Genomic DNA, 17753 nt, shown 5'->3' with positions numbered 1-17753 from the left:
TATATATACATATGCATATGTATACAATACACATAGGCGTTAAGAGGAAGATTTTATAGCGCCATTTTTGCTACCTCCTCCGAACAGCCCTTGGGGATGCTACGAAAGTAATGGTTCCTTCAGAGACCAAGCAACCCGAGTCGCTACGTGACGCCCGGGATTTATGGTCAGTCGTGACGACGACTTTTTATTATTTTCCGTCCAGCGCGCCGCGTCGCGCACACGGGCGCGCGGGCGCGCGCGCCCGGGACGAAGCAGCGAGAGGGGAGGGAAGTGGAAGAGGCGAGGTTGCCGGGCGATGAGGGAGACGATAAGAGGGAGATACCGAGAGGTTATTCCACGGCCTCGCTGTGGAAGTAAATTAGACAACACTTAGATTGTGTACGCGATATTAAAGAGGAGTACACTAAACAGAGATCACTTTGAGATTTCTATAGTTCCCGGAATCCGACATGAGAGAGAGAGAAAGAGAGAGAGAGAGAGTGTCCTACCTTTCTTTCTCGAACCCTCTAATATCTATCGCCACCACCGACGCTGCAACAAAAGGACGCTGCCTTACCGGGTTCTGGTTTCGTCGCGCACCTGGGACGCGAGGGTCCAACGATGAGGATTATTATCTTCGTGAAGATAAATGGAGTTCATTGATGAACGATCAATCGCGCGTCGAGGGGAATCATCACGTCATTGTCGGGCGAAAGTACCTTGTCAAATTTGCTACACGGAGATTTGCTACTCGCATTAGGGAGCGGGCGGACGGATAGCCGGTCTAACGAGAACAGTAGCGAATGGTTGCCTCCTATCTCATTCAAATTAGACCGATCTCAGCGGCTCGTATTTCAGGAAAAGAACATTTTACACGATATAATTGTGTACTCGTCTACATTCTTTTCTACCAATGTAGACTGTTAACTTTGACAGACACCTCGATTTGAATAATTCTTAGGGAAATCGTTATTATTACTGGGAAAGGAAAATTTTATTCTCAAACAGTCAAATTTGTACCGCATAAAGTTGCGATAAGAGATTAAACATGTCAATAATATCTTTAGTCTTGTTATTAGAAATCCTTTCTGCTATGATAAATTAAAGTTAATCTACATTGATATAGGTGGACTTTATATACACTGAGAAAAAAATGTAGTTAACTTGACTAAATTTTCCAACAAAATTAAATGCTGTTTATTCAAGTATTTATGTATTTTAATTAACTCTATAAATACTTGAATTGAAATTTGTACATTTAAATTAAATGCACAAATTTTTGAACTAACAAAATTGTAATTGGTGTTGGAAATTTTTGTTTAATCAACAACGTTTTTTCCTAAGTGTAATGCACATTTTTTCCTCCGCCATGAAAAAAAGAGATTCTATATTTGCGATTTTCTTCACGCCTATAAATACACAGATACTTATATAACGGAAATTTATACAGACAAGAAAAAGCGACCAATGCTGTTATCTGTATCAATGTGACTCACGTCAACAACCGTTAGATTAACAACTCGATTGTCAAGCACATGCATCGGTTCACCATTATTCACACCTCATACTCCTCCATCCTCCTCCTCGTTTCGCCCGTCTTCGGCGCTATCTCGTGGCTGTCGCTCGGGAAGAACCGCGGTTCAACACACCGGTTATAACAAATGATCAGTCACGGCCGTGCTCAGACGGAAGGTCTCCTTTTCGTCCTCCGTTTACTCGAACGGCGTCTTTTGAAAATAGCTCGGATTCCGCGGCACGCCCTCCGCCTTCCTTTCCTCCACGCGTCATTAGCACCGCTAAGGGCAGGAGACGGCGCGGGAAACGGACTGGGTGCACGAGCACGAGGAGAACCAAACGGGGAGCCAACCCCCGTTCACACCCCCGCAGACGTATCACGTGTCACCCACGCAATGAGCTGGCGCCAGGATCATCACGCGGTAGTCCATTTCGGGCCCTTTGTGGTGGCCCGCAAAAATGCTCGATCAGGGCACACGTGCTGCCGAGGTCACTTCCACTGACGTTAACCCTCTGGTGATCGCGCAGGCGTAAAAAAAGAAAAGCGGACACCAGAGGAAAAAGGAAATCGAATTGTATAACAGCGGACATTTTACGTTCTTATTTACTCGTCTCATCGATTCTTTTACAATAACGTAAGAAGAATGCGGTTCTCTCGACGAAATATCGCAATACCGTTGTCGAATCACGTCGGTTTTTCTTTCGAGTAGATAAATAATTTCCGGAGCAGAGTGTCCGGAGGAAAAGCAGTTTTCTTATTATATCTCACGAGCACTTGAAGTACCTTGTTACCATCGATAACAATCCGCGCTTTCGCTACGAAATATATTACGATCGCTCGAACATAACAATATATCAAGTGAAACAAGCCAGCCAATTCGGTGATGAATAACTCATTTTTCTACGGATTCTATTTTCGTTGCGTTTTTCGACATTGCAATATTTGATTCTAACAATAAGTTTAAATATGTATCCTGACACGAGCGGGAAAAAAAAATTACAGAGCAGTGGAGTGTTTGTCACTGACCATTGATTTGATTTGTAAATGTAATTTGAAAATGACATTTTTAAGATTAATTTAGATAAATAGATAAATTTGCCAAGTTCAATATATGTAACTATTAAAATTTGACAATTTAACAAAGAAATTACGTAATCGATAAATTTTGTCTAGCTGTACTTTACTGCCTTAATATAAAAAAGTGGTTATCCGATTGCAAATGTACAAAATCAGTGAAATTCCGAATTGTTTTAACAAATCTCTTGTTTCCATGAACGGTACATTCGTATTAATAATTTTTGACACGCAATTTTCACAGAATATAATTTATATTTTACGAAATATTCTTAAAATTTTCAAAATATAAATACATGTTATTGTAAATATAATATATAACATATATAACATAAAACTTTATGTGCAATTTTATGAGTTAAGTAATGCACACATGGAACATTATGTAAATTTTTATATTTTTGCTTTTTTTTTATTAAATTGTACGGTTAGCAACCATTTTGCCACATAGAAACAAATAAAATTTTCTCACTCTTCTTCAATTCTTTAATCCTGCTGGTTGGAATCGCTAATTCACCAAAGTTTTCCAAACTCCCGAACGCGGAGACGAGCGGAAAATTCACGAGGGTCATGCGTCACGACGGCGGATCTCAGGGCTAAAAAAGGAAGGAGACACAACGGTGGCTCGTCCAGCATTTTATGAATAATGATCGCAAGAAATGCTTGCTGGCGAGCAAGGCATACGGTAGGCGTTCCTCGCTTTTTTACGTTTTACTTTTACGAGTCCATTCGGTTTTACCCGGCGGTGAACGCATTACGCGTCCGGCGGGCATCAAGTGAACCGTTACGACGCCGCGCCAATCCATGATCTAACGATTTCCTGCGCCGAAATGTATCTGCGTTATACCGAACGAATGGCGCGGAGGCTGTACATCGAAGAAACAACAAATCCAAGAGATTATTAGTAACGTAAAACGCTATCTCTACCTGAGCGAAATAGTTAAATAACAAAATGGCAATAGAAATATTTATTTAAAAGATGTATCTATTAAAAAAAAAATATGTATTTAGAAAATAAGTACTGTGTATAAAGAAGATAAAACAGCAAATATTTATACTTACATTAATTTAAAATTTATATTTTAATAAATGTTTATTTCCTATCTTGAACATTTAAAAAATAAAAAATATCAAATAAACAATAGAATGCAGGAGAAACTTATTTATCCATAATATATCAAAATATTCGGAAATGTAAAATATTTTATTTCACATACATGTATAAATGTAAATATAATTCCTAAGCACTATTCGCTTTTCATTTACTTATTTTCTGCACAAAACACTTATTTTAAATATTATTTTTCATAGATCTTTTTTTTCTGTTAATTCTATTTCAATTTTTCCCAGCATTGATCTCTACAATCTAGCAGTATAAGCTTGTTTTTTATACTGATAGATTGTAGAAATAAGTTTTTTAATAATCAAAATGACTGTTCAAGTACCATATTAAAAATCAAATTCACTGTTGCTTGTATTTTTTAAAATTTATTTAAAGGGATAAAACCACCTCAAAAAAAGTTTTTGCTAAATTTCTCTAAAGAAAGACAGTTTCTGTAAATAAAAAAGTTTATTTTAAAAACTATTACTGCAAAAACAAGTGTCGTTATTAACTGATTTCTGTATAAAACAATAGGTGGAATCAAACACAATGCAAGCTTTATCATTGGAAATGTCAAACTATATTTTTGACATTGATGTATTGTGAGCAATCAGCACAAAGCGATCTTTTTTATTGATAAACTTTGTAACTGGACTTTTCAAAAGAGCCTGTCTTGCTGAATCCGAATAATTGGCATTGATCTGCGAACAGATTTCAAACAAAAAAGCAAATTGATTATTAGCAAGAGCGGTTCGTATTTTGCAGAAAAAAACAGCTACGTTCTTTGATTCAAATGTTTTACAAAACCAACTGTTATATAAGCTAAAATTGTTCTTTATTCTAAGTAAATCAGTTTTTTAATGTCTCATTATCAATTGAATTAATGTTATCTACCAAATACCTACCATTACTTTGCTTTTAATTCCTATTAATATTCAAACATGAGATTATTAATAATTCAACAACACTTTTTTGTGATTCGTTTAATAAGTGACTAATGGATAAAAATACATATATTCACTACACATATGAGCGTTGTGATTAGAGATAAATTCATAATTCATAAGCAGCTCGTGAATTATTTTAGAAGGTACCTGAAAGCACTTTATTAATACATTTGCAGTTAAATGTACATCATGTATAACAATTGGTTCTTTCATAGTAAACAAACAGATCAGGTGCATTCAGCTTTTGTTTAAATTGTTGAGATGTATGATTATTTACTGAGATTGTAATAACAGCTTTTGCAAATTTTACTCTACAGTAGCATATTGTTTAATTTATTCAATTTTTTTACATAATTTGTCACAAATTATTAATAAGGATTCAAAACTTTTGAGGGGCAGGGTAGTTTTATTCCTTTAAAAAAATTAAACAATGTGAAGGAGATGGATTTTTAACGACAATTGGAAAATTATATTTTTGACTAACCTTAGTACAAATTCCATTGTTGTAAAAGTAGTTTTAACTTTCTTTCTGTTACGCTTGAGCAACATTAGGAATCTTATGGTCTTTTAACTCCTCGTATCTCAAAAACTATTTCTATATACTCAACTTATAACATTTTTCATATTAATATGCTATCATATAGTCTTGTTTGACATACAGTCTAAATTTTGAGAGTCACAAAATAAGCTAAAAAAGCTTGTGTTTTTATAAATCTCCTTAAGTTATGCATATGCCGTTTGATTCTCGGCTAACTTTTGCTGCCTGTATAATTTTCTGAAACTCGAGTACGTGGCTGCGAATTTTACCCTTTCATTTTTCCTGCTCGGAGGCCGTACTTTCTCTCCCGATTTCGCGAAATTAAGCGCCAACCCGCTGCATTCCCGTTCTCGGCTCCGCCGTATCCCGTCTTTCGCGCTTCGTCCCACGGAATCCGCCGCGCAAAGGGCGCTCTCCCTCGGGGAAGGCGCCCAGCAGGTACCCGCGGATCATATTTACGACAGCCTTGACCCCCGGCCGATCGGAATAAGTTTTTCATTCCGAGGTTTGAAGTAACGAGGCGTTATTCTCGCACACGCGCGATCCGCTGTGCTCGCGATACGTTGCAGGCGCACAGGCGTCTTCTTCCCACCCTGCCGCCCCGCGCGCTCGGGTCCCGATTTATGTGTGGCCCCGTGATCGGACGAATAACGATCTGTAAAGAGGTTTGTAAAGCTGGCGGGTAGCGAGAACCCCGTGGCGCGCCCGCCGGGGCCCCCCCTCGACGAGATCGTCGTGGCATCGATGCGGCTCACGCCTCGGCTGAAACTTTATTGGGGGGCCCCGATAGATCTGTCTTGCCATTTCATCCTCTCCCAGCTGTGAAACACGTGCTCCGTAGACCGCGCGGTCTGACTCGATTCTTTAAAATCGGCACGAGATTACAATTTTTAATTTGCTAAATTAACAGTCTTTTTTGTACACTCCTGTTCTTCTTTTTTTATATATTCTACTCTTAAACGTTTCGCGATAGCGTTCATAAAGGAAGATGTATAAAACTCTATCTATCTTATTCCTTAATCCAAGTTAATAAGTGCAAAATCTCGATTTATCGGGGGACAAAGGACCCTTTATATTATTAATGTTCGTGAATGTTAGGGACGTCGACGAAATCACGTGTGGTCCGCTGGACACGTGATACAATATTTCTCCTCCAGCTCGAAACTTTCGAAAGTTTCTCTTGTCCTCCTGGTCCTACTTGTTGTTCCTTGCGTGCTGCTCGCACTCTTCATTCTTTCCGACGGTGTGTTCCTCGAGATATGATTGATGATGCCGTACCACGGACCGGACGACATGAAACCAGCTACTAAGTTCCCTCCTCGCCGTTTTCGATCCATCGCTTACCATCCTCTTTGAAGAAATGTCTCTTTCCTTGTTGCAATGTACAGCGCAAGTTCTTGGATGATCAATATCACATTGATAAAGCAGTTAACAATAATAAAATATATCATTTAGTATTTAATAAAACATGACTTTTTAATAATAATATAATTATGTTTTTACTAATACAAACGTATAGAAATTTTAGCAAAATTGTCATAATTGAAGTGAATAAAACTTTAAGTAAGTTTTACTTAATTAAATCTGGAAAAATCAATATATCGAAGCTATTTCTATTTGCTGATAAATATTTTTACTTCTATTTGTTATTAATAAACTGACTTCTGATGCCGAAAATCCGTGGGTGCATTTCGATGTAATTGAGAAAGACGAGATACACGTTGCATTAATTTAAAAATCATCCCCCATGTTTCTTGCGAAGCAGAGGGAGGGGAAGAGAATGGTGTATCGGCGCAACAAAGTAGTCGAGTTTTGCCCGGCGCGGCCGGGGGAACATTTTTCGTGTCGAGCCGGTTTCTGCACACCTACACGGCGTCGCGTGGGCCCCCGAGACAATCGCCACCTACGAGCCCATTCTTTCGAGCCCAACGGCGCGTGCTTGTATAAATGCGATTCGAGATTTACGGTTTTCCTGAGTTACGGCCAATTAATTAAACCGAAAAGAGGGAGGCGGAGCGGTAACGGTCTCTCCTGGGCCTGGGCACTTTCGAATCTTCACCTTGCACCCCTAGAGATTAACGTTTCGGACCCGCCGACGCGTGATCGATGATGGCATACGTTCCGATGGGAGATGAAACCGACCTGAAAAAGAAATATACGTATGTATTCGGCAAAAAACTTTATTCGCGTGGGTTAGATTCAAGGCGGAGATTCTCAGAAGTATCAAACTAGTATTAGTACTGGTGTTCTTAAGTTTACAGAAAAATCAAATTAAAAGGAAACCATTTTTTCCCCCAAAAAGAGGAAAAATACAATTGTGACAATGACATTAAGAATTTTATTAATAAATTATAATTGTCTATTAGAGCTTTTAAAAGTAATCTTGCAATTGACTCGGAGACCAATAAAGGTTTCAAAAGAACAAGAAACTGAAAAAAATGCGAAAAGAAAAGAAACAAAAGATACCGTCTTTCCTCAAAATTTCCGATAATTTTTCTGGAAGACTAAGAACACTAATTAGTGCCATTCAATTAGGTTCAAAAATCAAGATAAAGCTTGAATATTCCGAGGAGGGGTAGCGCGTTTCAAACAAGAGAGAAACACTCCTCACAACACGATACCGTCCCGGAATGAGACGCGTCCTACATCTCGCGAGTCCCCGGGAAAGGCGGGTATCTCATTCACGCGACTAATCACACGCGACGCGTTCTCAGGAAGGAAAGGGGAAGGGGCGGGAGGCGTTAAGGGGGGCATCGGACCACTGACAATCACTTTGGGGGCGACGCGGCGCGGCGCCGCGCTGGGTGGTCCGACACGAAAGCGCACTCCTCCGACTTCCTGAATGGAACGCGCGACTCCTTGTTGCGCGGCGTCGTTTTCACACATCTTCCTCCCTTCCCTTTCCCCGCGCCGTCGTCGTCGGATTTCAGACGTAGGCGCGATGTCGCGCAAGCGGCATCGAGGAAGCGCGAAGGTCCGGTGACGACCTAATGAGGAACAACCGGGCGCGGTCCCGTGCCATCTGGTTACCAGCTTCCTCTCGGGGAGACCGACGCCTCGCGCCCGCCTCCCCTCTCCCTCCCCCCACATCTCCCCTCGCGTTCACGAGAAATTGATGTGGCCCGGAAAATTAATGATGCTAGGCCGCCGCTTCCAGGAAGAGGAAAACACGAGGCTTCGATCGAGCCGCGTCCGACAACGAGTGGAATGTCTCTTGCGAAGAAGAGACCGAGCCTGAATGTCGACGGGATCCGCGTCTCCTTCTTCCGCCTCTTCATCGTTGGATCAACGTGTATTGAATAGACATTTCACGATCAGAGCTCCCGAGTCTCACGCGCGCACCTTGACGTGTGAAAACCCCGACGATTTCGTAAATCTACGCGCGAGAAACAATTTGCATAAAAGGATTTACATATACTGAAAAAAATATCTGGTTAACCAGGGATTAACCAGAATTTTGGTTACACGATTATTCACCATACGGTGTAGTAAGCTGAATCTGAATCTGGGGAGATCATTCAGAATTCTGGATAAACTGAAAGAAATATCTGGTGAAAATTAACCAGGATTCCGGTTACATGATTATTCACCAGAATTCTGGTTAATCTCCCCAGATATTTTTCTCGGTGTAAAAAGTATGTCTCACGCTATTTCACGACGCAAATAATCGCGTAAACGACTATGATATTTGTGAACTTGTGCAAGAACTTTAATGGTATCAATAAGTGTTTGTTCTGATAAGATTCGGTAATTAGATTTAGTAATTAAACAAATTAAAGGGGTGAATACATCTAGAGCGAAAGTCACACTTTTCTGAATTTTTCTCGAAGAAAATGTAAGATCTTTTAAAATAATTTTTTTATTACAAAATATACATTACAAATAAACTTTTTTCAAAATGGCGATGCTACATCATTATGACATAACGACTTCAAAAAGGGTGGGAAAAATAATAACAAAAAACGCATCTGAAATAAAAGAAAACTCTAACTCTAGTCTCATTTTACGTAACAACTGTTTGCAATAATCTTTACCTCACTTTGTCACGTGAGTCGATCGGCAAGCAAATTGTGTTACGGTTCGTGCCCGTACGTATTGCATATGTGTTCGCGTGTAACAAGTTTCGCGATGATTTACGCATCTCGCGCCCTCGAAACTAATCTGTATTTGTTTATTCATTGGAACAACGAGGGAAGACCGCGAAGCGTGCACACTTGCGTATCCCTTCTTCTCTTCTCTTTTCTTCTCTCTCTCTCTCTCATCTTCTCGCGGGGATCGTCGTCAGTGATTTAGGGTTTCGGGTTTCCGATGCACTTTGCAGGCCCGTTCTGTTTACCATTCCCCATGAATTTATTGCCTTCCCTGAAGCAAGATAACGAGTAAATGAGCGAAAGAGCGATTGGATTTTGCTTCAATCCCATGGAAATCTATTTTCTTCCTCTTTTCCTTCAATCGAAAGACTCCTATGAATTTTCTCATTCAAAAACGCGTCAATTTCCTAATTTATTTTCCGCATGTAAACATTTTTTTTTAATAATTAATATCGATCTTGCAATAATGAAGAGTTATCGAATACGTATTCATTTGAGCTTTTTTTAAGTTTGTATTTTCTACTTAGTACTAATCTCGAAGCAAGTAAACGACATTGTAGCTTGATGTTTCATGTAGCTATCACTACAATGCTTAATCTCTTTTACTAATAACAATGTCTTATAAGATTTTTTGCCGCAAGAGGCACAGTTTAAGAATTCTTTTTGTTTGTGAAAAAGAAAGAGAGACAGAGATAGAAAATCTGGCACTTTGCTTGACGTTTTGACAGACCATATCGATACAAAATGGCCACATCCTTACACATCTCTAGAATATAGAAAAATTGCCCATCGTCACCTGCAGAGCAAGATCTTCCGAGTAGGCGAATGTGAACCGCGGACATGCCTCCAAATATAGAAGTGTATCTTTTGTAGGATCTCGTGTATCGGCGATTTTTCTACCGACGCGAAAAAATATCTCCCTCCCCGTGACGCAACCGCCCGCGACTCCTCGAGGTCGCCACCAACGTCGCGGTCATTGTTTATTCTTAACGAGGCGGCTTATTAGCTAATTATGTCGAGATGCGTTATTGCGACGCGCCGTCGCGGCGCCGACATTGTTCCTTCTTCCCAAGATCGCCGCGAGATTGACGCGGAACGGGGTTCACCGGCGATGAGTAATATCAGAAGATACCCGCCCTCTCCCTTATTAAAATTTTGCCGCGATCCTCACATGTCGGACTAGGCAAGCCGTACCTTGTTTTCACCGATATCCGATAAATCGATTAGAAACGAGAGAGATACGCCTGAAAATCACGCTCCAGCAACGTCCTGACAAATGCCAACAGAAAGGAATCGCTCCCCAACAATCCCTACTGAACGGGAGGGGCAAAAATTCTAATTAATTGACGGCCGATTCCGGCGCAAGACTCGTACGTCGTTAATTGGCAGCTTATGAACGAACTCGTGGGCTCGTTAGCTGTCACACGCGGCTGGGCGTGTGCGCACGTGGTGCCCGTTCACGGCGGTGGTGGTGGTGGTGATGGTGGTGCGTTATTTCGGCATCAGCGCGGAGGAGGCGGCGGCATGCAGGTATCTCCATGGGACGCGCGACAAAAGCGGAGGGTAACAACGGCGACACACAGGTGCAGCGGCCACCGCGATCGATTGCGGATGACGGCCCGTTGAACCGTGACAGCTTTAATGACATAATCTCGCCTGTCCCGCCCGCGTCACTGATCGCGATCAGTTATTGAGAGATCATTGCCGACCCTAGCGTAACAGTCCTGACGAATTTTCCAAAATCAAAGTGATGGAAATTTAGGAAACTTAATGACATCTTTTCAGTTTCCTCTGTTGATTTGTTAAAACCAAAGATAAAATCGGTTCATACATTTAGTGATGGAATCCTTTTTCTACAAACCTGAGTGATAGCTTAAAACCCGATAAATCAATTGCACTCATAAGAGATTCACTGTTTGTGAGGTAAAATATAGGAAAAGAGTCTTCTATAAATTGTAATGTGTACTTGATTAAATATACCAAAGTTTAATCGTAATTGGATCCCATTAATTCTGAATTTTTTTTGTCGCATCGCGTTCTTAAATATTCTTTTATCTTTGCAACCTTACTACCTCATTTCGGAATCTCCTACTACCTCATCAAAAATGACTTAATGTCAAATATCCTGTCGCAAGGATTTAAATTGATGTTGAACGCGTGACTTGTAGAAGCGTCTATCATTGGTGTCGGGCTCGAACTTTGTGTCGCAATTGCCGTCTCGCCGAGTTGGCAAATTCTATCGGTTTCTCGATAGAATCGTGGCTGGCTAGGAGACTGCCGACTGGCCCAGATAAAACCACGTGGGCGATCTCGCGATGACAAATACGCTGGGGAGTGCAGCAACTATGCGTGCCTTCCCTTCGCGGTCCCGCCTACCGATTTTGCTCGGCGGCGATGCGTATACGACGTGTTACATATATCGCGAGGGGCGCAACGGTGGTACAACGCAACGCAAAAGCGGAAAACCCTTTTTGCTCGAACGCTTTGCACTCGCGCGCCCGTTTGTCACGCGCGACATCTATTGCGCGCGCGATCGATCCTCCGCTCGGCCGTCGATTTACCAAACCATTACCTAGCCAATTTACATGCAATGATGATCGACAATGCCGCGTGTTTGTCATGGTATCAATTGCGCGTGAGATTTTCAGGGCACGCAGGCGATATCGACATCCCGACAACACGCACGCGGTTTGCAATACGGTCGGAACAATTCTCCGCGGACTGTACTTTCCGAAAATTAATGGAACCCCATTAACTCACCTTAGCGCAAACGCGGAGAATTCATCGACTCTGTCGCGCGAATTATCGTTGAAGAGGTCGGGACGACTCCACCGCCGGAAAAACGATGGTCCGCGCCGAATTTTGTTCACGCTTGTACTGCCCGTGACATCTCGCAGCTATTACGCTGACTCGTAGCGGCAGGTGCAACATTGCTCACTGTCCCCGCGCCGATATATATTCAAATGTCCCGGTCGTGCCATCTTGCGACGTGGGGATTCCCCCTCGCCCTTCGCCGTCTCTCTTGAGTCCTGTAAGTGCTCTTTCTTCCGCCCTCGCCGCCGCTCTCCTAAGCGCGACACCGTGGTCTATACATGTGACTCTCGCGCCTCGCCTTCTCTCTTTTCTCTCTCTCTCTCTCTCTCTCTCTCTTCCAGCCTTTCTCTTCCCTTTTCACTTCGTCTCTCTTTTCGGCGGCGTGCTCGTGAGCTGCTAATTAGCGCGGATTTTGCTCACCGTGCGGATCCGTGGAATCCGCGCGGTTATTTGTCACTCGGAGGAAGTTTCCTCTCTTTCTCTCTCTCACCCTCTCTCCCTCCTCTCCGTTTCTGCTCTATCTCCTGCTCCTCCAGAATTCTTCACGCGCGGCTCTCTAACGGCACCCCGGTCTGTGCAGCGCCGCTCGAATCGGCAGTGGAACTTTTTTACTTTTTTTCTACAGTTCTTCGTGACGGCTCCGTCATTTCGCTTCGTCTATAGCACCGTCTCTCTTGCAGTCTGTTACCTTATCTTTATTTAGATATGTTTATCAATTTTCTCTTATCGGTTTGTGAAAACTCGAATTCCTTGGTCTTCTGCAAAGAGATAGGCATTTAATTGAAAATTATTATTAAAAAAGTATAACATTTGTGAATTTTAAATTCTCAAAAGATCCCGAAGCATTTCAGGTTTTTTAATTTTTGAGAGAAGTTTCTTTTTAATCTTCTTGCAATCGCAACATATAATAAAATTTTTTAAAGTTAGACGTAAATTAAAATTTCGAGCTCGCTTTATTAAAATTTTAATAATTTTAGACGTTCAAGAAATCCCACTAAGCTATAGCTTTCACGATGCACCCTATTTAGGTTTATTCAACGTATTTAAGGGACTACGCGCTACAGGGTATGAATAAATAGCATCGTGCATTGTGCATCTCTCTCTCTCTCTCTCTCTCTCTTCTTCTCTTTCTCCCCCGTGCTTCTCTCTACTCTTCCGACTCTCTTTCGCTTCGGTGCTCCGCTTTGACCAGCTAAGGGGCGAGGGATGAGGGAACGAGCGGAGGGTGAGCACGTGGCTTTTGATACTCCGTCACGGCGATCTTCGCGGCCGCGCCTTGAAGTCTGAATTATTGGCCCAGAAGAGCGGCGCCCCTTGTCGAATGGTATCCGGGCGTGACGTCAACAGCACCCAGTGGGTGGCGGAGAAAAACGGAACCCGCAAATATCCCACAAGCGCGTGCGCACACGAGTGCTCTCGCTCCCTTTCTCCGAGGGAACGAAAGAAAAAAAGAGAGGATGAGGGAGATGAACTGCAGCGAGAGGAACAGCACGTACAGAGACGTTCGATCTTTCTAGAGGATCCAGACGGTTGAATTAGTAATCACAGTTTGATGAATGAACACGGATTGATGATATCCGCTTGAATGTACGCATGTGATCTTCGAATAATTGCCGTTTTGTGAGACGCCAATGAATTACTTCGCCAACCACAGGTTGTTTGCTTTTGTCTGGCATTCACCAATCTGTTGTTATTTCAAGACCATAGGTAATGTTTTAAACTGCTAATACCAAAGTTTCAGGTAATCGGAGATGCGTCACTTCACAATCAATGCAGCGAAAGACGCAATAATGTTTCCAGTATTTTTATTTTTATTAGAAAGTATGAACTGTTCACACGATAAGTAAAATTTGATAGCAAATCTGTAGAATCATGGGCAAATTGCTTGCGATTACAAGTGTAATTTTAACACATCGAGTTAACAATATTTACATAAATAAAAACAAATAATAGCAAAAGATGATGATAGACTAGATAGTAGATATTATCATGTAATCTTTAGTTTGAAAACTTTGTCAGTAGATTTTACAGAACTCTTATATAACATTATATTTTTCGTAATTTTTAACGTAAAGATTTCTCAAATTAAAAAAGAAATAAAATTACCTATTTTTTCGGTTCAACTTTATGGTTGGTTTATAATTTTATATAAATATAATTTTAAATATAGAAATCAATAATAAATATTGGTAGATTTAACAATTGAAATGGACAGCTTCACATTTCAAAATAAAATATGAGTTTTTGTCACGAGAAACGCCGGGCAGAAATCTAGAGTCAGTCAGATCTTCAGTGATTCAAGTTTAGCTAGAGGCAACCGAGTGTTTCCCTTAAGTAATCGCTCCAGTCGTGATGAAGACTCGTCCTCTGCGCCTACTACAAAATCTCTCCGTCGAGGAGTCTGCTTCAAAAGTCGCGCAAACGCATCGACGTTTGAGGTCTCTCGTGACGCGGTGTTCGAGCACGAGAGGGTTTTGCGCTAGAACGAAGAAAAAAAGAGGTAGCAAAAGGGTGGCCGTGCGAGCTGCGCATCTCGCACGAGAAAGGACTCCGGTAAACCGTCAGAGTCGGTTCACGAGTCGGTAAGACACGGGACGAGTCGCGTCTGACGGAAAGTGAAGTGACGAGGTGAAGTGTATCCGCGCGTGGCGGAAGAGCGAGACGGGCGCATTAAAAAAATCAGGAAGCGAAGTCTAATGAGCGACCGGCACCAGGAAATAAATGTCACGCGGCGGGGGCGACATTCCTTTTTACACTTTCTCGCGGCCTCGCGGAAAGACTTTCGGAGAATCCTTTTATCGCGATAAGGAAGCTCTCTAACGTGAAATTACGATGGAGGAGGAGAGATATAGGTGAAGAGTTAGACGCGACCCGGTCGGACGAAATGCATTTCAGATTACGGAACGTTCTCTCGAAACTATGTATGTTGCGAATGTGTAAAGAAATTAGACGTGAATTAAACGAGAAACGAAATTAGACGTGTAAATTAATAGTAATAAAATGACGCCGTTGAAGATGCCGTATGTCGCCGTATGAAGCTGCTGAATTGAGCCGGCGCTCAAATTCTGCAATAGGATTGGCAGATCGAAATAAACAAATCCCCGTCGACGCGTTATCATCAACGGCTCGCCGGCCGTTATCTACATAGCTTGCATAACTCCCGTCGCCGTCCGCGGCCATTAATTAACCAAACGCGCGTTTTATGTCGACGCACTGCCCGGCGTCGGCAGTCGGAATTACTCACTCGGAATAAAGTCTTAATTAATTCGTTAATTGTCTGCGCGTCTTTCTTCTCTTTTTTTGATCGTCGCCCATCCGGACGAGTAGGATTCTTTGACGCGCCGAATTCACCTGTGCTCGCTATTTTCCTCTTTCAAGCCGAGGACTTTAATGAACTTTCGTAAATTGCGATTTTTCTCAAATTTAGAAACGTCGGATTATTTTCAACTTTAATTAGTTTTATCGAATATTTCGCGCAATTATTTATTGACTAGGACTTTAATGAAATTATCGATGACATAAATACCAGTGAGACATAAAAGTCCTGGGAGATAATCAGTATTAACAAAAATCTCTAATTCAAGAATTCCGAATTTAAGTACTTTATATCAGCAATAAATGTACTACTTGTTGATTTATATATATTCTATAAAATTCTTTTAAGAACAAATCTTTTATATTAATAGAGCTGTTCGTATTTTCAACTTAAATCTTTTTTCAAATCTTTTTTTCTCTCTCTCTCTCAAAATCTTATTCGTACATTCTCAAATTTTAAGGACACATAAACACGAGTGATAATGAAATGTTACTAACTGAATAATAAATATAAAAACTTAAAAACGAATTAATGTTGATAGTTCAGTCATCGGATAGACAATAATTTTTGAAAATTTTATTCATTTCAAGATAAGCAAACTTCTCAACCGATTAACACTGTTTCTTTTACTCAAATCTGCCAAGTAAATTAACCAATCTTCAAAATTATGGAAATGTAGTTGAAAATACGTCAATATTATTTATTGTATGTTATCGGTTATTATTTATTATTAAAACCTCAGATCCTGTAGATTTGACGATCTTTATAGATTTCCCACGGAACTCTATCGATACGTATCGATTCTGAGAAGCTCTCAACAGCCATCCAGTACCCATTTATCCAAATATCAGTTTCACGGGCGCACGAGTCTGAGATCGAGAAGGGCGCCGGAACCGTGAAGCTATTTTCGATCTTCTATCAAAATCAATGGGGGAACAAACTCGCGCGTGTTCCAGTCACATTCGAAGATCGTTCATTCTGAAAGCCGATGAGGCGTGACGGCGGCGACCGATGGATTCCTAGATCCCCATGATCGATGCCGAGGCTCGTTTACTGTCCTCTGTCCTCTGACCGGTTCCAGGATCGAGATACCGATAACACGGATGATCGATGCCGGACTGCGCGGACATAAAATCGTCGATGACAGTGCGACGGTGTCGAACATCGACGTCTCATTTACTTCGTCGAATGCAACGTCGAGGGCAGCGTTGTCAATCGCGTTCTTCGCAGGATAAGGCTACCAGAGAGAGGACGTCGCGAAAAATCCGTTTCTGAAAGCTGTTCTCGAAAGACGACGATAATAAAAGAACACGCGGTATACGCGAATGAGCAAAAAGTCATTGAGTCTTCCTGCAAAATTGCAGACGCTTTTTTAATTAAGAAATTATAAGATTTCAGCGGATACAAAAACAGGACTACACTTTGCAACATTATGTAAAAAACTTTTATTCAAAAAGATAAATAACGTTTTCGTTTCAAAAATATTTGTTAAACAAGTAAGGTACAAAAATCACACTGAAAAAGTATTGTTAAACTTTGAGCGCATTTTTCCAAAACATTATTTTTCAAAGCAATAGTTATAACAATTCAAACACCGATTTACCCAAAATTAAATTTTATGATAAAAAAAGAAATTTGAATAGTAGAATTTCGAATATTTCTACTTAAAAGTTAATTCAGAAACTCGATTTTCGGATCTACAATGGCACAATATTATTAGAAATGCTAAAACTTGTGTCTACAGTAAAATTATAATTAATATAATGCGATTGCAACATGTGCTACCACAGTTATTTATTAAAGTATTTGCCATATTCAATTTTTTATAACCTTTATTCATAACGTCAACAGTTAATTAAATTTATTTAGTTATTTAGTTATGCTGGTAAAGTTTTAACTATCTACGTGCACACATTTTCACTACTATAACTAATCATTTTATCTCGTGTAGCTATCATACAGATACATGTACTTCTTTAGAGACCATAATCATTATTTACTTATTTTTAAATTTATTCTAATTATATTTCTTACTATTTTTAATAGAAATAAATATTTTTAAAGCACAATATTTACTTACCTCTTTAAATAAAAGTTTTACATAATAAAAAAATGTTCCATTTTTTAATTCGCTACTCTCTCTCTAAATTGAAGTCAGTGTGTTCAGCAATTACTCTATTTAGAGAGTATTTTATAATCCTTTAATCAAAAAAAGGAAATAAAATTAAATGAAAGGAAATTAAGAGATTGAATAATGATAAGAACAAATAGAGAGGGGAAAACATAACGCAAATATTTATGTATAAATAAAATGGACGAGCAGTTTTATTTTTCGAAAGTAACGGAACTTAGACTAGTTGCGCAAAGACCATC

The 17753-nt window shown here is 40.6% G+C and overlaps 1 long non-coding RNA gene across 1 annotated transcript; it reads right to left on the bottom strand.

The window, feature by feature from the left end:
- Positions 1 to 3912: 3912 nt before the first annotated feature.
- On the bottom strand, positions 3913 to 17460 carry LOC114255025. The gene is made up of 2 exons (XR_003626351.2): positions 12011 to 17460; positions 3913 to 7301 (listed from the first exon to the last, which is right to left on the bottom strand). It is a non-coding gene; the product is annotated as an uncharacterized LOC114255025 (long non-coding RNA).
- Between the last annotated feature and the right edge of the window lie 293 nt (positions 17461 to 17753).

This window comes from Monomorium pharaonis, chromosome 5 (assembly GCF_013373865.1).
Source record: "Monomorium pharaonis isolate MP-MQ-018 chromosome 5, ASM1337386v2, whole genome shotgun sequence".
Taxonomy (NCBI): Eukaryota; Metazoa; Arthropoda; class Insecta; order Hymenoptera; family Formicidae; genus Monomorium; species Monomorium pharaonis.
This window is presented reverse-complemented; position numbering and strand designations above follow the sequence as displayed.